Raw genomic sequence first — 17141 nt, 5'->3', positions numbered from 1 at the left:
AAAGAAGCAATTTGGGTCAAAACATGGCACACTGTGTATACGTAACGCCTCAGAGGATCAGACCCAGATCTGACTCAGAAACAACACCTTTCTGTTTGCCTTTATGAACTGACAATTTCAGACTGCTCTTTCAATTTCATATAGAAGTATTGTTGTTCATATTATGGTTTAATAGCACCTAATATCAACTTTTTTTTGCCGTGCCGTTTTTAAACAGATACACACACACACACATCCTAAAAACTTCCTTTTGCTGTAGGCAGCAAAAGAGACTAGAGCTGCATTATAATGACTTCCTCACTGTAGGAAAATGTGCTTTGTGATTTTTATGCTTCATGCGGTGTTGAGGAACAGTACACACTGTATGTAAGTAGCTTGATTTGCACAAAAGCGCTATTAATATACAGTAAAACACTAACTAAACCAGTGGTGGGATGAATATTTTATCAGCATAGGATGCATTGATATTTCCTTGATATTTCTTTTTATTGTGGGGTTAAAAGGCTGTCAAATGCCATCTAGATGGTATAGTTATGAAACTCTACACTGAAACCAACACAAAAGAAAATGTGTTTCTAATCCTGCGGTCACATTTCAGGTCACAGATTTTTACAAAGTGGTCAGAGGAGCCTGTTGATGCTGTGGGCTGCACCAAATATTAATTTCATATTCTCATAGTTTTACTAATCACCTAGTTGTATTCTATTATAAACGACAACATTGTTCTTGATAACTGAAATAATAAGCAGCTGCTATTCACAGATAGCTTGGCTGTGAATGAAATAACTAATTAGACAATTAGCAAACTGCTAAAGTTGAAGCACATACCTGGAATACTGGTGACTTTTTTCTTGAATACAGTATGTTGCATAAACAGGATCTGATTGTAAATTCAAATGAACTGACAGAAAAACATAAGGGAAGAGGAATATTGAAACACATTTCTTTTCTGCTGCTCAGCTCTGATTGCTTTCAACATGAAGGAGGGAAAAATCCGTCTCAGCTTTGGTTTGTATCTGCACATATCTGACACACTATATTTTACATGCTTAGTTCATATCTTGTGGAAACAAATGTCCGGTTAATGGGAACACGTGACAGGCCCCCCAAAGCCACAGCAGATCCACACCGACTGACACGCCTCTTCACTGATATTGCACGTAATACTATAGCGCACTATACATAATATGGGCAGATACTCCATATTGAAGGACACAACGTGACTGGGACATCCCTACTATTGAATGAGCCTTTTCACTTTGCCCGTTCGCTAATCCATCCACGGCCATACGAGTGACCCATCCTGATCTTATAACATATTGTCATAACACAACCCATCACCACAGAGGACACCCCTGGTTCCAGAAGTCCCATTCATTTTTCCGATAAACAACATTCCATGACTCACAGTTGGAGCACTTCTACGGCTTAGATTGCCATGAAACTCTTCCAGCTGAATTATCAGTACAAAACATTAACTACTGTATTAGCAAATAATAAAAGGGAGAAGTTAACTACAACTCCCAAGGTGCATTTCGGCAACAAAAAAAAAACAGAGCTTAAAATTCTGTTACTAGTCTGCTAACAGCGAAAGCTAAACATATTTTGCATTCTGCAGCTAAAATCTATTTGCTTTGGGATTCTCGGTCAATTTTGGTCGAATTCAACAATTATAGCTTTGCATTGTATAGACAAATTCAACAACAAAACCTTTTGAATTTGCTACTGCTCAGATTCGCGCCTCTGATTAGCTTCTTGTCCGTAACAACAGCAGCCAGGGCTAATGGGTATTGTAGTATTAAAAGCCATGTGTCGTGTCAAACTGATGCAAAAAAATAAATAAAGTTGAAATAATGAAAAGAGATGGCCGTAGCAAAAGTCTATAAGCTTACATTATCTGGGAGACTCCCATGTTTCTATGTTGCGTTACATCGAAGATATCTGCTGCATCCACTGATATTTTGACCATTCATTGAATATGCCTGTCTCTGTTTTCCCCTCCAGGGAGGTCCTGTGTAGCTAAAGCTCTATCAAAGCAAGGGCTACAATATCTTCTGCAGCTACCTGTGCTGCATGCATTCATGGCATAGTACTTCGATTTGGATGAAAGCGTCCACCAAATAGTGTGTGTTATGTAAAATTTGTTGTCTGCCCTGCCCGGGCCAGCTGTGTGCACTTCACTAGTCTCCTCTACCACCCATGAGGTGGTGCATAAACACCCCAGGAGTTTTGGGGTTTTTTTCACTTTCACAGTCCCACAGGCACCCTTACTGACTGGCATCTCATTAAGCGAGCAGGGCGCCATGCTCGTGCGTTCACCACCAGACAGGCCACGCCACAGGCTGCATGCTAATTGCAGAGGCGTAGCCAGCATGAGACGACCTTGTATGGTAAAAGAGGAAGGAGGCAGAGAAATGGTTTTGCTTAGCGTCTGGTGGGCAGGGGGCTCTCCTCCACAAACCGCTTTTGTCCTGACCTTGGGCAGCAAAGTCAGCCAAGATTGACCACTCACTGGAGTAAGATTATAAAGTGAAAGTCTCATTAAAAAATATAAAGCCACTGAGTGTGTAATATAGGTAGTAAGCACTCTACTTATCACACTGTGTTATATAACAGCATGTAATGAGTAAAGCATCTTAGTGAGTGACATTATTCTGACATTAATTTGCTGCTTATCATAACTTTACTACAATTTCAAAGCCTTTGCTTGTTCTTTTGCTTGACAACTCATTAGGTTCAAGGCATCAAGTGAAAGTCACATTCAAACACAGTAATTTAGCACATCTTGGCAGTAATATATATACTTTCACCTTTTGTGACATTAATTTACAACATGTCTCAGCTGTGTTATAGTTTTGAGGCTTGGGTCATCTTTACAAAGGGCGTGTAATTTTCATTGAACATGAAAAGCTACGTTATAAACCCTAAATATCAATGCAGATGATACAGAAGGCTTTTTTTTTCTTTGGCTAGTAAATGTGGACTTCTCATGACTTGTGTATTTCAAACGCTGAACCCTGTCTGGCTCTATCTATAATTCCATTATAACCTCTCCAGTCCAATAACACGACCTTTTGGCAGCGCACTTCATCTCTGCGCTCACATCTGAGTTTTCTCAAGCAGCTAAACAGAAAAGTCGTCAGATTAAATTCCAATCAATGACAAAACACGTAAACACTTGGACGGAGGGGGAGATGGAGAAAGGACGGACAGAGAAGAGTCTGGAGTGTGTGTTTGTGTGTGTCCAACAAAGGTCAGATGTAGCCAGTTTCCTCAGTAATAGTGATAGGTGGCCTGTCACAGGAAACAATGGTTTTGTATCTTTCTAATACTTGAATCCTGGCAACACTTAATTTAGTTCCTGCAAATAAAGAATATAAAGTATGTGTTGTGAGTGAGACATAGAGACACACTGAGAGAGAGAGAGAGAGAGAGAGAGAGAGAGAGACCATAGCAGCCTGTCTGTTTTAGTGCCATTAGTTCCTCCCTGCCACTCATTGATAAAGAGGCGCTGCCATCAGCCAAACCAGCCATCTCCTTCAGTCCTCATTAAAATGTCGTCATATTAAAAAATAATTTCAGGCCTTTGCTGATGAGCGTTTTATTGCCTTCATGAAAATGTTCTCACTTTGGAGTCAACGGGAGAGAGAAAACCTTCAATGAGTAATGAAAGTGGGGAGGGAGAGGGGGAGAGAACGAGAAAGGACAGAGAAGATAAGAGTGATTTGTTGCATACTTGGGAGGACGGTTTTGATATTTAGACAATTAATAATTTCTTTCTTCAGCTGCCCTACATTAACATCCTTTCTTTACATCAGTGACCTGTATTGTAGTACAGTGACCTGTACTTATATAATCTATATCATATGAAGTCTGTGTAATGCAGCATTGAGAAAGATGTCATACTGACTACAGTAAGCTCCTGAGTCAAGCGCAAAGAAAGTGTAGCCATGAACACACACATCTCCATGAATTTCATCACATCAGAAGCTAATTTTAAGTTACTACTACTTTAATAACATTGGCTGTATGTTCTAAAGAAAACCACATTTTTCATGTACACTAGCCGTGTTTCCATCTAATGTTAAGTGAAGTTGAAGTGAACTTTTGAAATGTTGCAAAAAAAGCGAATGAGGTGAGTTTCCATCAATTGGTTCGAAGCGAATAAACTAGGCTAAACAAAGCGTAGTTTCATCAGAAGTTGGTATAGGCTACATTACACATGGCTGTAATAAACAGAGTAGAAGAAGTAGAAATCACGAACCAGAAACAAAACCAGTTGTTTGCCAACTGCCAATAAACCTCAAAGAAGAAGAAACAAAACCAGTCACCTTGGCCATTTACGAGAGAATTGGGCAAGTTGTAATTATTCTTTCATGTCAGCTAGTAACAGCCATGCTGTCAGGAGACGAAGACAAAGAAACAGGAGTCATGTGAGGTAAATGTTCGCTACCTCAGAACTCGTTAACAACACCTTTCACCTTCCAGGTCAGTCAGATGTTGCACTTCAACAGGGAGTCTGGAGTTAATCTTCTACTCGCTTACAAAATGCTTCCACAAGCACTTTTTCTTGTAGAGACACATGAAATAGAAAAAGCAATCTTCTAATATCCCTGCAGTGGAAGAACAGCAGCAGCAGAAACTTAGACGTTATCAGCGGGAGCATAAAGGTTACTGTAGAGGGAATTTCACACATGCACACTTTAACGATAACCTAATGAAAGTGGTCTATTAATGACACTAGAACCAGTAGTTGTTATTTTTTGTACATATAAAGCTCAGTAAAGCCTGAGAAGACTGTAGAAGGCTGTAGAAGCAGGTTGTCCTTGTGGCTGAAACATCAAAGGCACAGTAATGGATTAGGTTTAATTGGACGCAATCTTACGCAGATTCATCCTCCTGGACTTATTATCTGAGGTAGTACGGCTGCTCTTATTGTTTGGACTCATCTCCAGCTTTTCAGCATTTCCATTTTGCTGATTTGTCACTCAGATAATGAAAAGCCATGCAGCGGCAGCAGCATACATATCCTGTAAAGGCTGAAGAGAAAACTGATGGGTTGACGTACAGGCACTCCTGCTGCTCGTCACTCCATGATGTCAATTTAATGCCCACCATATGCTGATGTTTTCAGGCAGCGGTGTTGATTAAATGATTTGGTTTTGTCTGATGAAGAAGTAAAAGTTTTGCACCATTTGTTATGTTGCAGCATGCTATCTCTCTCTTCCTGATAATCGAATTTCTATTCAAAGTGGAGCAAAAATAACAACATTAGCAGAGTGTAGACACTGTAGCTATTCTTTCCCTGAGCTGTGTGTTTTGTTTATGAGGTATTTTAATTGTAAATAGAAACACGAGTGCACCAGAATCAATCTATTAATGTGGGAAACCATGAATTATGAGAGGAAATTAAAATGCTTTCACACAAACGTGGAGAAACAACAAACACACTGAGCACACAAACACATGCTTCGTAGGAGTACATTAGTGTCCCGGCAGAATATACACATAACTACTTGATTGGCCTCAAGGGATGTAATATCTACGCTTTAATTTCAGATAGCAAGAAAGCATATCCTGTTACAAGCCATTACAAGAGTTTAATGCCAGGCGCTGTGTTTGTTATGCTCTCATTTTATATCTTCACTTCTTAGGATTTAGCTCTGTTTGAGATGAGATGAAAAGATTTCTGCTATTTGGGTTACAGCTAGAGTTTCTTGTCTTCAAAATTTACTCACATAATTAAAAATATTCTGTTAAAAATAACTCCACTGCGTATTACTCCTCTGTTATAGCTGATTCAGAAGTAAAAGTAAAAAAAAGTTCTAGAGACAAAGTAAAGTAGATGTAACTAATTGCTTTTCCCCTCTGGGTCCAGAGTGTAATACACTTTATTTTGGATGTGATTTTTATTTTTTTTTAGGATGCACACACCACTGTGGCTGCTGGACAGAAACATTTGTTTCTTGCTCTGGCTCTGGGCTCATGTTCATACTCTTGCCAGACAGAGCATTGCTCGTGGCTCTGTTTTTTTTTTTTTCTGTAATACAGACAGAAGATGCCAAACCAATGTTAGGTCATTACTCATCCCACGGCATACTGAGAACTGGGTGGAAATAGAAAGCCAGCTGAAATGTGCCCGTCAATAGAAGCCAGAGGGGGAAGAAGAACTCAGACCCTTTACTTAAGTAAAGGTACCAATGCCGAAATATAAAAATACTCATTACAAGTTAGTAAGTAAGTCCTGCATTTATAATCCTACTTTAGTACAAGCAAAGTAAAAGCACTTGTTCTGCAGAAAAATGGCCCCTGTGACTGATATAATAATATCATATATTACATAATGAGATTGCTACTGATGTATCAATGTGTAAGTAACATGTTAATGTTGTAGCTGGTCGAGGTGGAGCTAGTTCTAACAACTTTATTATACTACAATTAGGTAGCTTAGTCAGGGGTTCCCTACATAGGGGTCGGACCCCACCAAAGGGTCATAATATAAATCTGAGGGGTCATGAGATGATTAATGGGAGAGGAAAGAAGAAAAAAGTTCTGCTACAGAAATCTGTATTTATTTTTTTGACTTTTTTGTGACATTTTATTTGAGTTTGACCTCTTTGGACCTCGAACAGTAATTTAAATGAATAGAAGTTTAGAGGGGAAATCACTCCTTGGTTGTTCTTTCTTCGTTTCAGTAAGTGACCCAAAACAACATTTGTTTACGTTCAAGTGACAAAGCCCTCAAGCACACGAAGTAATTATGACGGGAGCAAAGGAGAAAGTCAGGTGGATGGATGGTTCAACAAAACATCAGACTTTAACACAGGAGACAGCCAATGTTGTCCTTTTTTTAAAGCATGACAACTATCGTTCCCCAACCTTAATGAAATAGACATGTTCACCCAAACCACGATGTATCCCTAAACCTAACCAAGTTGTTTTCGTGCCTAAACCTAACCAAACTTTAACCAAAGCATTGTCATATCATAAAGCTTAGAGGGACGTCTTCCATGTGTTGTTCTGGAGGCCATGGACAAACAATATATTTTATAGCTTAATTTGGAGGACTTGTTGTCTACACTCATAGACTCATAGACTGCTAACAACTCACAGACACCTGAAAACAGACTTTTTGTAAAATATCAAAAAAATGTTAAATAGGTTGGGAACAACTGGTTTAATCTTTAGCAATGCATTGTATTTTATATGATGTATTTTTTTCATATGCTTTTTTTATGTAAAATAATAATTACACCTGTCAAATAAATGCAGTGGAGTAAAAAGTACATTATTTCTTAGGAGTATAAAGTAGCCTAAAATGGAGATAGTCAAGAACCAAAAATTGTATACTTAAGTACAGTACTTGAGTAAATGTGCTTAGTTTCTTTCCACCACTGAGAGAAGCACTGCTATTTCGGTTAAATGTAACTCGAGCCACCAAGAGAACATAAAGAAAAAAAGGGCCCTTGGCTTGCTAAAAACATGTTTTTGGGTGTAATATAGGCTGATAAATATTGCGTTCCGGGTGGATGATGTTCATTTGTGACATCCTCATTTCATATTCTCGCCAGTTGGGCATGCCTCAGTTTTGAGGTGTAATATAGGCCTGCCAAATCAGCGGTAGCCCCATTACTCATCCCCCTCTGTGCTGTCTCCTGGCTTGTGCTCCGCCGCTAATGCAGATTACAGGGATATATGAGGGCTATTTTGTTCGCTGCAGGGTGGAAACGATCACAGGCAACCCCATCCCTCTCTGATGCACGACTCTACATCTGTTCCCCCCACGAAAGCCTATCTGGAGATCCATCAGAGCCAAGCCCTTATCTGATCTGAGGCTGCTACATCTATTACACATCAATTATAGATGCTATGTGTAAAAAAAATTGGGTCACTATATCAACATGCGCTCTCGATCCTCAGAGACATTGTTTGGTTAAGTGATTAGTGACTTTAGATACAGTTTGTGCGTGTTATAGGTGTTAAATGGTCCATTTGTGATACATGAGTATATAGACACAAGGGCCTCCAGTGACAGAGAATAATGCGTAACTAATAATGGTTTTGCCATAATGATAATGTGGCTCAAACTTTCTTTGTGCACAAAGAAATAAGTTCAAAGTAGAGGGAATTAATCACAAATATCCACACCTTTTTAAAATCTTTTAAGGACCCTTGGTGGCCTGTGTTTATAGGATTTGTGCAGGTGGAAAATCCACACAGGTGTGAAGCCTCATAATCGATAAACCCATTTTTTTTTCCCGCGGCAAGACAATCCGAGGTGATAAATGAGCCAAGCGACATCATTCGCAGTTGAAAATCACAACTTAAATTCATTTCCAACTTGCTCCCTGACGGAGAACACAGACATATTATTCAAATTTCCAATCTATTCTGTGACCAGGACACGTCCAAAACCACACGTTTAATCTTTATGCAAGTCTCTCCTCATCTGTTGGGTAAATAGACCATTCATCATATTATTGGGCTTTTACAGCTTGACTGTTTGAGTGATCTGTCTCTCAAACAGCCCTTCTCCCTGGCAGCCCAATCAATCATTTTTCAATGAAGATGTCACAGCTCATTGTGTGAAGTGTTATCCCAAACAATTTCCAGAGCCTTTTAGATGATAAATTAAAAGCTAAACTTTTTTCGTTCATGAGGACAGTCGGTTCCTCTCTCCAAAATATGTAGGTACAGTATTCTTACTGGGAGCTTATGGAGACTTTTACCCACATGCTTCATGGTTTAAATCCTGAATCCAATTTTTACTTCAGTGGAGGCGTTAGCAGGTGCAGGAATGTGCTCACTATTAACTTTTCATTAGGCATTGTAAACTACGCTAGTCATCAAGAAGTAGTTGCTGCTCAACAAGGGACCTAATTGGTTTGTGGTTAATGGCTTTTTCAAGCTGTAAATTGTGGGTGTGTCTGTAAAATCGCAGTATGAACTCTTTTAAGACTTCATACTTTCTCAGGAGGAAGGAAAACGTTTTAAAGATTGACAGCTTTTTAAGACTGACAGCTGAAACTCAGAAATGTCTTCCTTGCTATTGTAGGAACTCAGCAAACAAAAGATAATGAGCTTTAATTCAATAATGAAGCCATAAGATTGACTCATTAAATAACAGCCGCAGTGGAGTAATAAGGTTTTCACTCTTCAGGTTGAATTCTGTGTGAACACGCCTCCTGTCTCCTCTCTTCTGTGTTTGTCGCAGGATCCTTCAGGAGTTGATGCAGAGACGTGCGACACCGGGAGCCTGAACACAGCCTCACCTGACACAAGGATGTGTGTGTGTAACACAGAGTGCAGATACATACAGGGAATCACATATGACCCCACACACACACTAACATGAACCCTTGCTCATCCTACTTCCTTCCGAAAATCTTTTTCATCACTATTTTCTTTGTCAAGCCTCTGCTGAGTGCTTAGTCATAGTATCTCCAGGTAGACCAGAACATATCAACTGTTAAGTGGAATCATTTGCAGATTAGATTACTACATAAACCTGCTAAGTGTAATATGTAAAACAATTAAGTGGTGGAAGAATTTAATCTACAATAATGCGTCATATACTATGAGATGATCATATGTTTTGCATCTAAAATCTTAATTTTCAAGTCACTTAATAGGTAGTGGAATAAATGTACAATGTATTCCTCAAATGTAGTGAACTATAAGTGTAATGTTGCATATATTGGAAGTAAAGTACCCAGTGGTGGAAGGAGTACTACTGGATTATGAGTAGTGATGCATTCACATTGAACAGCTTTTTAAGGTTAAATTTAACTACTTTATATACTGGGTAGTTCAATCTATAATAATGCATCATAACTTATAATATAAGAGTGGTGGAGAAAGTATCCATGTCCTTTACGTAAGTAAAAGTAGTAATACCACTCACTAAAAAGCCCGGCATTGAAAATGTTACTCAAGTAAAAGTACGTATTATCAGCAAAATGTACTCAGAAGTATCAAAAGTAAAAGTACTTAATGCAGAAAAATGGCCTCTTTGAGTGTCATACTATTATGTATTCTTAGATTATTATTACTGATTCATTCATGTGTATGCAGCATGTTAATGTTGCACCTGGTTGAAGTAAAACAAATTTTAACTACTTTATAGACTACGGGGTAGATTAGTCTACAAGAGAGCATAACGTTAATCTGGTTGTGTTTACATGTAAATATCACTGGTTTACACTATTTTGGCATCATAATCTGTTTCTTCAATTAATTGTGGTTTCCTTTTCCTACTAAAATCAAGCGAATATACATAGAATAGAAATCACTTAATTGCATTGAATTCTTATTTGTAGGTTCATATTTGAACGGCACCATAATAGCTATTCAAATTATGTTTTATATGTATATCTCTAGTCGAATACATACAACAAAATGGCTTATTTTATCAAGAGTAACTGCAACCTTTACACTCGTGAAACTGAGTGCATGGAAATCCATCCTTTTTCAAGTCTAATTAGCAAGAATAAATGTAACCTGTTACCTCACTGCTCAGGCCTGAGGCCTTACAGAGGATTTGTGAGGATCCGCAGGTCCGTTCTTCGGTGTGTCAGACCACCACCACCACCTCCTCCACCTCCCCACCTTCATTGCACCACAGTTGCAATATTAAACTTGAATAAGATCATTAGCATACAAAGCAGGAAACCTACCGCGGTGGAGTCATACATATTTATCTGGACGTGCCTTACTTGTGCGTGCACACACTCGTACTGTAACCCCTTTAGACACAGGCGTGACTGGCTTTCTGCTGCAGAAGAGCTGTGAACAGACACTATCAAGTGGATATTACTGGGAGCGTGTCTAGTTTTAAGGGATAAATATTTATTTGTGCAACATCTGACGAGCTTGCATTTGAACATGTGTGGCTGCTTGTAAGACTAAAAAAACGTGTTTATTTGGAGACAGAGCAGATGGAGTTTGGTTAGGTTCATCAGAGCATCTTGCTTCGAGCATGTCAAATATAGTTTACACACAGAGGAATTTCAGAATCTAACAATGCCTGCAATACATATTTACCTGCTGCAGACAGAAGCACATTATCAAACAGAGGGAAAGACAAACAGAGGGCATGGTCTTGTAAATATTTGTATCACCTGTAGGTTACCTCTGCCTTTTGAATGACTTTCCTTCCCTTGTTTCCTTCCTCTTCAAATCCACTTTTTCTCCTCAACCATGCTATCCCCGGTTCCCCTGCCCTTTTGGAGATCACTTTCTACACTTTCCTTCTTTTCCTCAACCTTCCTGGTGAGAGCACGCAACCCCTCCTTTATTTCTGGCAACGCAGAGTTAATATGCCTTCCTCCTTCCTTCTTTTTCCTCCCTCCTGTGAGATTGCTGTTGTGTCTTATGGCTTTTTATTCCTACGTGATGGTAGATGGGTTCATGTAGGAGTAGAAGCCACTAAACACGCGGTGAGTGCTCAACGCGCTGGCCAACACACACAGCGAGCTTCCTGTGGATATGACAGCTGCCATGTTCACATCAGTGTCCTGCCCATTATCAGAATATGCACACAGTAAAAATAGTACAGGGTAATCACTGCAGAGTGGATCATCTTTTTAGACCAGATTTGTAGTGTAAAAAATCCTTTTAAATTACATTATTAAATGGTTATTATACTTAATTCAACAATTGGTTTTAAGGCAAGGAGCAGAATGTACTGTAAGTTTGGGCTGACAAATCAATCTGAACAAATCTTAAGTTGTGAACAGACCTACCTTTCCCACCTGCATGCTGGCTGCACGTGCTCTGAATTTCAAACGCATTCCTGCATTCCTCTGCCCCGGGGTTGTTGTACAAAACTGGAGCTGGGAAGTTCTCAAAATAGAGATCAGGAGGAGTGGATGTCACAATTGAAATTAAAAAAACTTGCAGAGGTAGGTCTTGAATGTTGTTTAATAATGTACAGAATCTGATGTGACTATGTATTCTCCTATGAAGCAAAGGTGAGAACATACAGAAACCTGTTACAGGACACAGTATGTGTTATAAAGTGACCTGCAGAAGGTTGAAATATTGCACATCACAAATATCAGTTTCACATGCTACTGCTGTCAACCATATATCTCCAACAACTTTTCATGAGCTTCAGCTTTGTGATGATGTATTTTTCAGAAAATCCCATTTAATTGTCTTGAACCTGCATTAACTGATCTGATTTTTGGCCACTTGGGGGAAGCAGAAAAGCTGTAAAACAGCACTGACATAATATAACCTTATAAAGTTGGCCAACTTGTTAGCAAACACATCCAGCAGTTACTTAGCAACATTAGCATTCATTTGAAGTCATGTTTTTGTCCACTTCAGGAATGTATATTTAATATTTACATGTTAGCTCTGTTTTTGGTCTCCACCAACTCCTGAGGGAAATATCTGGCTCTTTAGCTGCTAAATGCTCCACTTAGTTCACCAGCGAGTCACTAACTGTGTCTGTCTGCGCTTTGGTGCTGGGCAGATAAGGTACGGATAAGGCGTTTTGGCTGAAAGCAGTAAAGTTGCATGCTGGAAAACCAAAACAATGAGCTGAATGAAGTTAAAACACTCCATAGAGCTATCTTTGGGTTGGTCGCTATGAGCAACTCCTTTCACATTACATGTCATTTGTTCCATTGTTAACTAAAGATATTGATTATAGCAGCTTTATGAAACAAAGCAAATGTTCTCAGCCCATAAAGAAATACTTAATCGTTCAGTTTGTCTCAAAAATCCTAAATCACCAAACTTGGAGATACGTGGTGTTCACCAGACAATGACTATATGCTTTTTTGTTTATTTATAAATTCACATACACTTTAGTCTTTGGTTATTCATTTCACATATACTCTTTGTAAGGGCTCCCTTAGGACTGATCAGACAAACACTGTTCCTTTAAAGCTTTTAGCACCAACCTGAAAACTGCAACTCGGCTCAGTGCAAACCCCTTAATTTATCGTCCACTCGCAAATTAGGTCCAGGACAGTTTGGCCAGCTCAAAATGGCTAATAATGGCAATTTTCTGCCGGAACTGAACTCAGTGTCAACCAATTAAGCAAGAAACTCAAATTATCCTGTTCCTCTTGGGTCCAGTTGGGTGCTGTGGGAGTTTGGGTTTAAATGTCAACCTTCTGTTTGTATTTGCTGTGAAATATACGCCGCTCGTTCTCTCCTCCCGAGCAGAATCTGAATAAAGCCTAAATGGGTTGTTGTCGGAAACCAAAAACTGAATTATTAATCCCTGGATATTACAAGAATTTGACACATGCTTGCAATTGTGTGACATTACTTCTGCACCAATATGAGGTGGATAATTATTCAAGATGAAATTGCAATAGATATGGTCTGCAGAGGTTTAATGATTTATTCAAAGCTGTAAGTTGTTATGATCTAATATTCAGCGGGTGAGATGGATTTCTTTTGCTTGCATTATCAGTTTAATTCATGTTTCCGGTTCTCAATCGGAACCGGAAACATGAAGTAGTTTTTTCTTTTTTATAGAGACATGAGGAGGTCTGAGGGAACAGTAGAGCAGTGGGGATACATTAGAGGAGACTGAGAGAGGATTCGACCTGGGAGCAGCAGGGGTCGATTGGAATCTAAAGGTGGGAATCAACCATCATGGCATCTATGGGAAAGAGGCTGCATTATTTAAAACAGCACTGGAAAATTAAGGTGGAGATGTGTTTAAATAGATTGCTGCCATCCTCTGTTTCGCCTGAGGGTGTGTATGTGTTTTCCTGCGTTCCTCAGTTATGATCTGACTGTAAACCTCAAATTTCCAAAATGTTCGGAGAAATAACACACCAAACCCTAATTTCCGCTTTGACAGCTGTGCTTTTTTTTTTTCTTATGCAACGGCTTTTCAAGAGTCCTCGGGTTATGACACTTGATCGAGCTGTACAAGGTCTCATAATCCTCAAGTTCAGGTAAAAACATGAAAATCATCAGAATTGGAGTAATGGGATTTTCATCTGACAGCTGCAATAACGTAGCGTGTTTGTGTACAGTAGGCTTAGTGTTGTGCTACTGTATCCATCCCCCCTCAGGCTCCACTTTTTTCCTGTAATAAATAATGCTCTTTTGTGTTCACTGCTTCATTTGTTCCCTGTTGTAACGTCAGTGCTGCTCAATAAATTATGAATCACGCCTGTTCAACCTGCCGCATATCTCTTGTTTCATTTGTCTGTCAAACTCTTTTTTTTTTTGTTGTTTGTTTTTCAAATGCCACACGCAGGCACAACTGTACGCACAAAGACAGACACTGGGTCTCCAGTTTCCAGATTTACGAGAGGTCTTCTCTTGTAAGTTGGGCTGTTTAACTTAAATCTCTCACTGGATTTGATCAAAACTCAGGGCAAAGTCAACACAAGAGGCAGACAGGTTTATGTGTGCAACATGTAGCGAAATAAGGAGCACAAACAGTGAGAGAGCAGCAGGAATACAGCAGTAAAGCCTGTTAAATTATTAGTAACAGTAAATGTTAACTGTAATTAAGCTTCAGTAGATAGTAATTGGTTTATAAGTAAGTCAATAATAGACACAAGGTACTGAAATACCTAATAAGGACCCAATAAGTGCAATTCAAACTGCCTATCAGTGACACAAATGTTCTATTATAACCCATGAAATTGCCATACATAACACCACAACTGCAGACTGATTCATTAAAAAATAAAGATGTCATTCTTGCTACACCATGTTTTTCCATAAAATTGTCTAACAGCAGGCGAGCTGAAGAATTGTTTAGGGGTAACTCTGATGCAGAGGATGATTTGCAGAGGCACAGCGTGATTCTTTTACTTTCTTTTCTCAGAGATTTTGGGCAGCAAAGCTCGCCTACACACACCAGCTGGCTGTTGTCTGGGGAAATCGCCTCAGCCATCTTTTTTCTGATGAAATCAGAGGAAATCCACAAGCAGCCCCAGGCAGACCACATATCCTTTTTTTTGTTGTTGTTGGTTTTTTACTCCTTCTCTATTCAATAATTCTCAGTGATAGGACTCTCCTTTGAGCACTGGCACCACTCATTCTAATTAGTGAAAGGCAAAGAGGCCCCCTTGTTTGTCAGCACGCAAGCGGTAATTGGATAATCCCTGAAATTTGGGCGAGTGCACAAAAGGGAATCTGTAATTAAACCAGAAAGTCTGTCAAATATTGACACAGACGAGTCCTGTAAAGTGTAGATACAGAGGATGAGTCAATAAAACAAGGTTTTTAGAATTCCACAAAGTTTTATGCACAATTATGACATTTTTGTCATAAAGTTTACCTTCTATGATAAAATAGACGAAAAATCGAATCCATCCTAATATTAATATGAACATTCTTTTGCATAATCCCTTTGTTTAATTAGCTTTCAATCCACCTTTAACTTGTCTCCTTGTGTTCCTTTACATCTCCCTTCATGAGCGCAGTGGATTTACCAGTTGAACTCAGTGAGGGAGGCTTAGCTTTCAGACAGGTTGATGTGTTTCATGAAAAGAGCAAGTGTTGCAGTGTGTGTCACTGTCTGCAGTATCTGCAGATGACAAGTTTCATTCCAAAATTAAATTTACACATTGGACAAAAGAAACATCTGCTCCTAGAAAACAAATATTACCCAAGAAGAAACTAATCTAAGAAGACTAAGAGTCTACAACCATGCTAGCGGCTCTATGAGTCTGTACTTCGGCGCGGTGGCGTCTATAGCTAAATGGCATGCTAACAGTGACATTGCTAAAGCTGATTTTTAGCAGATATACAGTAAGTAACTAAGTAAAGTTTATTTACCTTTCACAAAGCAAGGTCACAAAGTGCTTCACAAGAGTAAAATTGTTAAAAATAAAACCGTAAAAACAATAAAACAATCAAACATAAGCAACAACAGACCTTAAAAAAACACTAACAAAATTACAAACACTGGACAGCACGAGGCGAGACAAAGGCCAGTTTGAATAAATGGGCCTTCAGCTGCTTTTTAAAGGCATCAACAGAGAAGTAAGTCTATAGGAAGAGCGTTCCACATTGTCGGAGCCACCGCTTCGAAGGCACACTCACATTTTGTTTTCAGTCAAGCGCGAGAAACGACCAGTGAGCTGGGTGGATACGGATGGGACAGGTCAGAGATGTACACAGGTGTCTGACCATGCAGGGCTCTATATGTGAAAATAAGAACCTTAAAATGAATCCTGAATTTGATGGGAAGTCAGTGTAAAGATGATAGGATGGGTGTGATGTGACTCGACCTACAGGACAATAAGGACCTCAGTCTTATTGGTGTTTAGCTGTAAAAAGTTGTTAGCCATAGAGTCCTTAAAAGCAGGCAGAAAATTGTGCAAAACAGTCAGTTTGTCAGTCTCATCAGGCTTAAAAGAGACATACAGTTATCATCGGCGTAACAGTGATAAGAGATATCTTTAAATTGCTAATAATATGACCTAAGGGAAGCATACAAAGCAAATAATACAGGACCCAAGACAGAACCCAGAGGCACACCACAGGAAAGAACACCAGTTTCAGGCACGTAGGGACCAAGTGACACGATCACTAAACTTATATCAGAGAAACAGGAGGCGAACCAGTCCAGGGCACTACCAAAGACACCTACCCACTGCCTAAGCCATTCAGTCAGGATGCTGTGATCGACAGTATCAAAAGTGGCACTAAGATCCAGCAGCACCAAAACAGAGCATTCACCTGTATCAGAAAACATCATACAGTATGTCATTGGAGACTCTGAGAAGAGCTGTTTCAGTGGTTAGAGGCTTAACAACTGCATGTTTAAAATAAGCTGGAACACAACCAGATTGCAGAGAACTATTTATAATAGAGACCAGGCATGGACCAATAGACCCAAGTACGTTTTTGAGCATGGACATTGGTAAAATATCTACAGGGCATGAGGAAGGTTTTATACTGCCCAACAGATCAATGAGGTCTTGCAAGGAAAAAGGAGAGAAGCAGTCTAACATTGACGGCCAAGTTGGATAAGCAGAAAAGTGAGTACGAGTAGAAGAAGGGATGATGCTAGTCCTGACATCTCTAATCTTATCCTCAAAGAAAGAGAGAAAGGTTCTGCAATCCTTTTTGAAAAAAGCTAGTAAGCACTAAACACAACGTACAGCTGAGGCTGATGGGAATGTCATTAGTTTTGCAGGTGT

General features: G+C 39.3%; 1 long non-coding RNA gene across 1 annotated transcript in view; it reads left to right on the top strand.

Annotated features, from left to right (window-relative positions):
* LOC122870984 overlaps window positions 1-14157 on the top strand; it is a 54679-nt gene extending 40522 nt beyond the window's left edge. Inside the window, exon 3 of the long non-coding RNA XR_006376756.1 lies at window positions 9215-14157. This is a non-coding gene — a long non-coding RNA (uncharacterized LOC122870984). The remainder of the gene's footprint in view (window positions 1-9214) is intronic.
* Window positions 14158-17141: the final 2984 nt, after the last annotated feature.

This window comes from Siniperca chuatsi, linkage group LG23 (assembly GCF_020085105.1).
Source record: "Siniperca chuatsi isolate FFG_IHB_CAS linkage group LG23, ASM2008510v1, whole genome shotgun sequence".
NCBI lineage: Eukaryota > Metazoa > Chordata > Actinopteri > Centrarchiformes > Sinipercidae > Siniperca > Siniperca chuatsi.
Note: the sequence above shows the minus strand (reverse complement) of the source record. Positions and strands in the feature narration are given on the sequence as shown.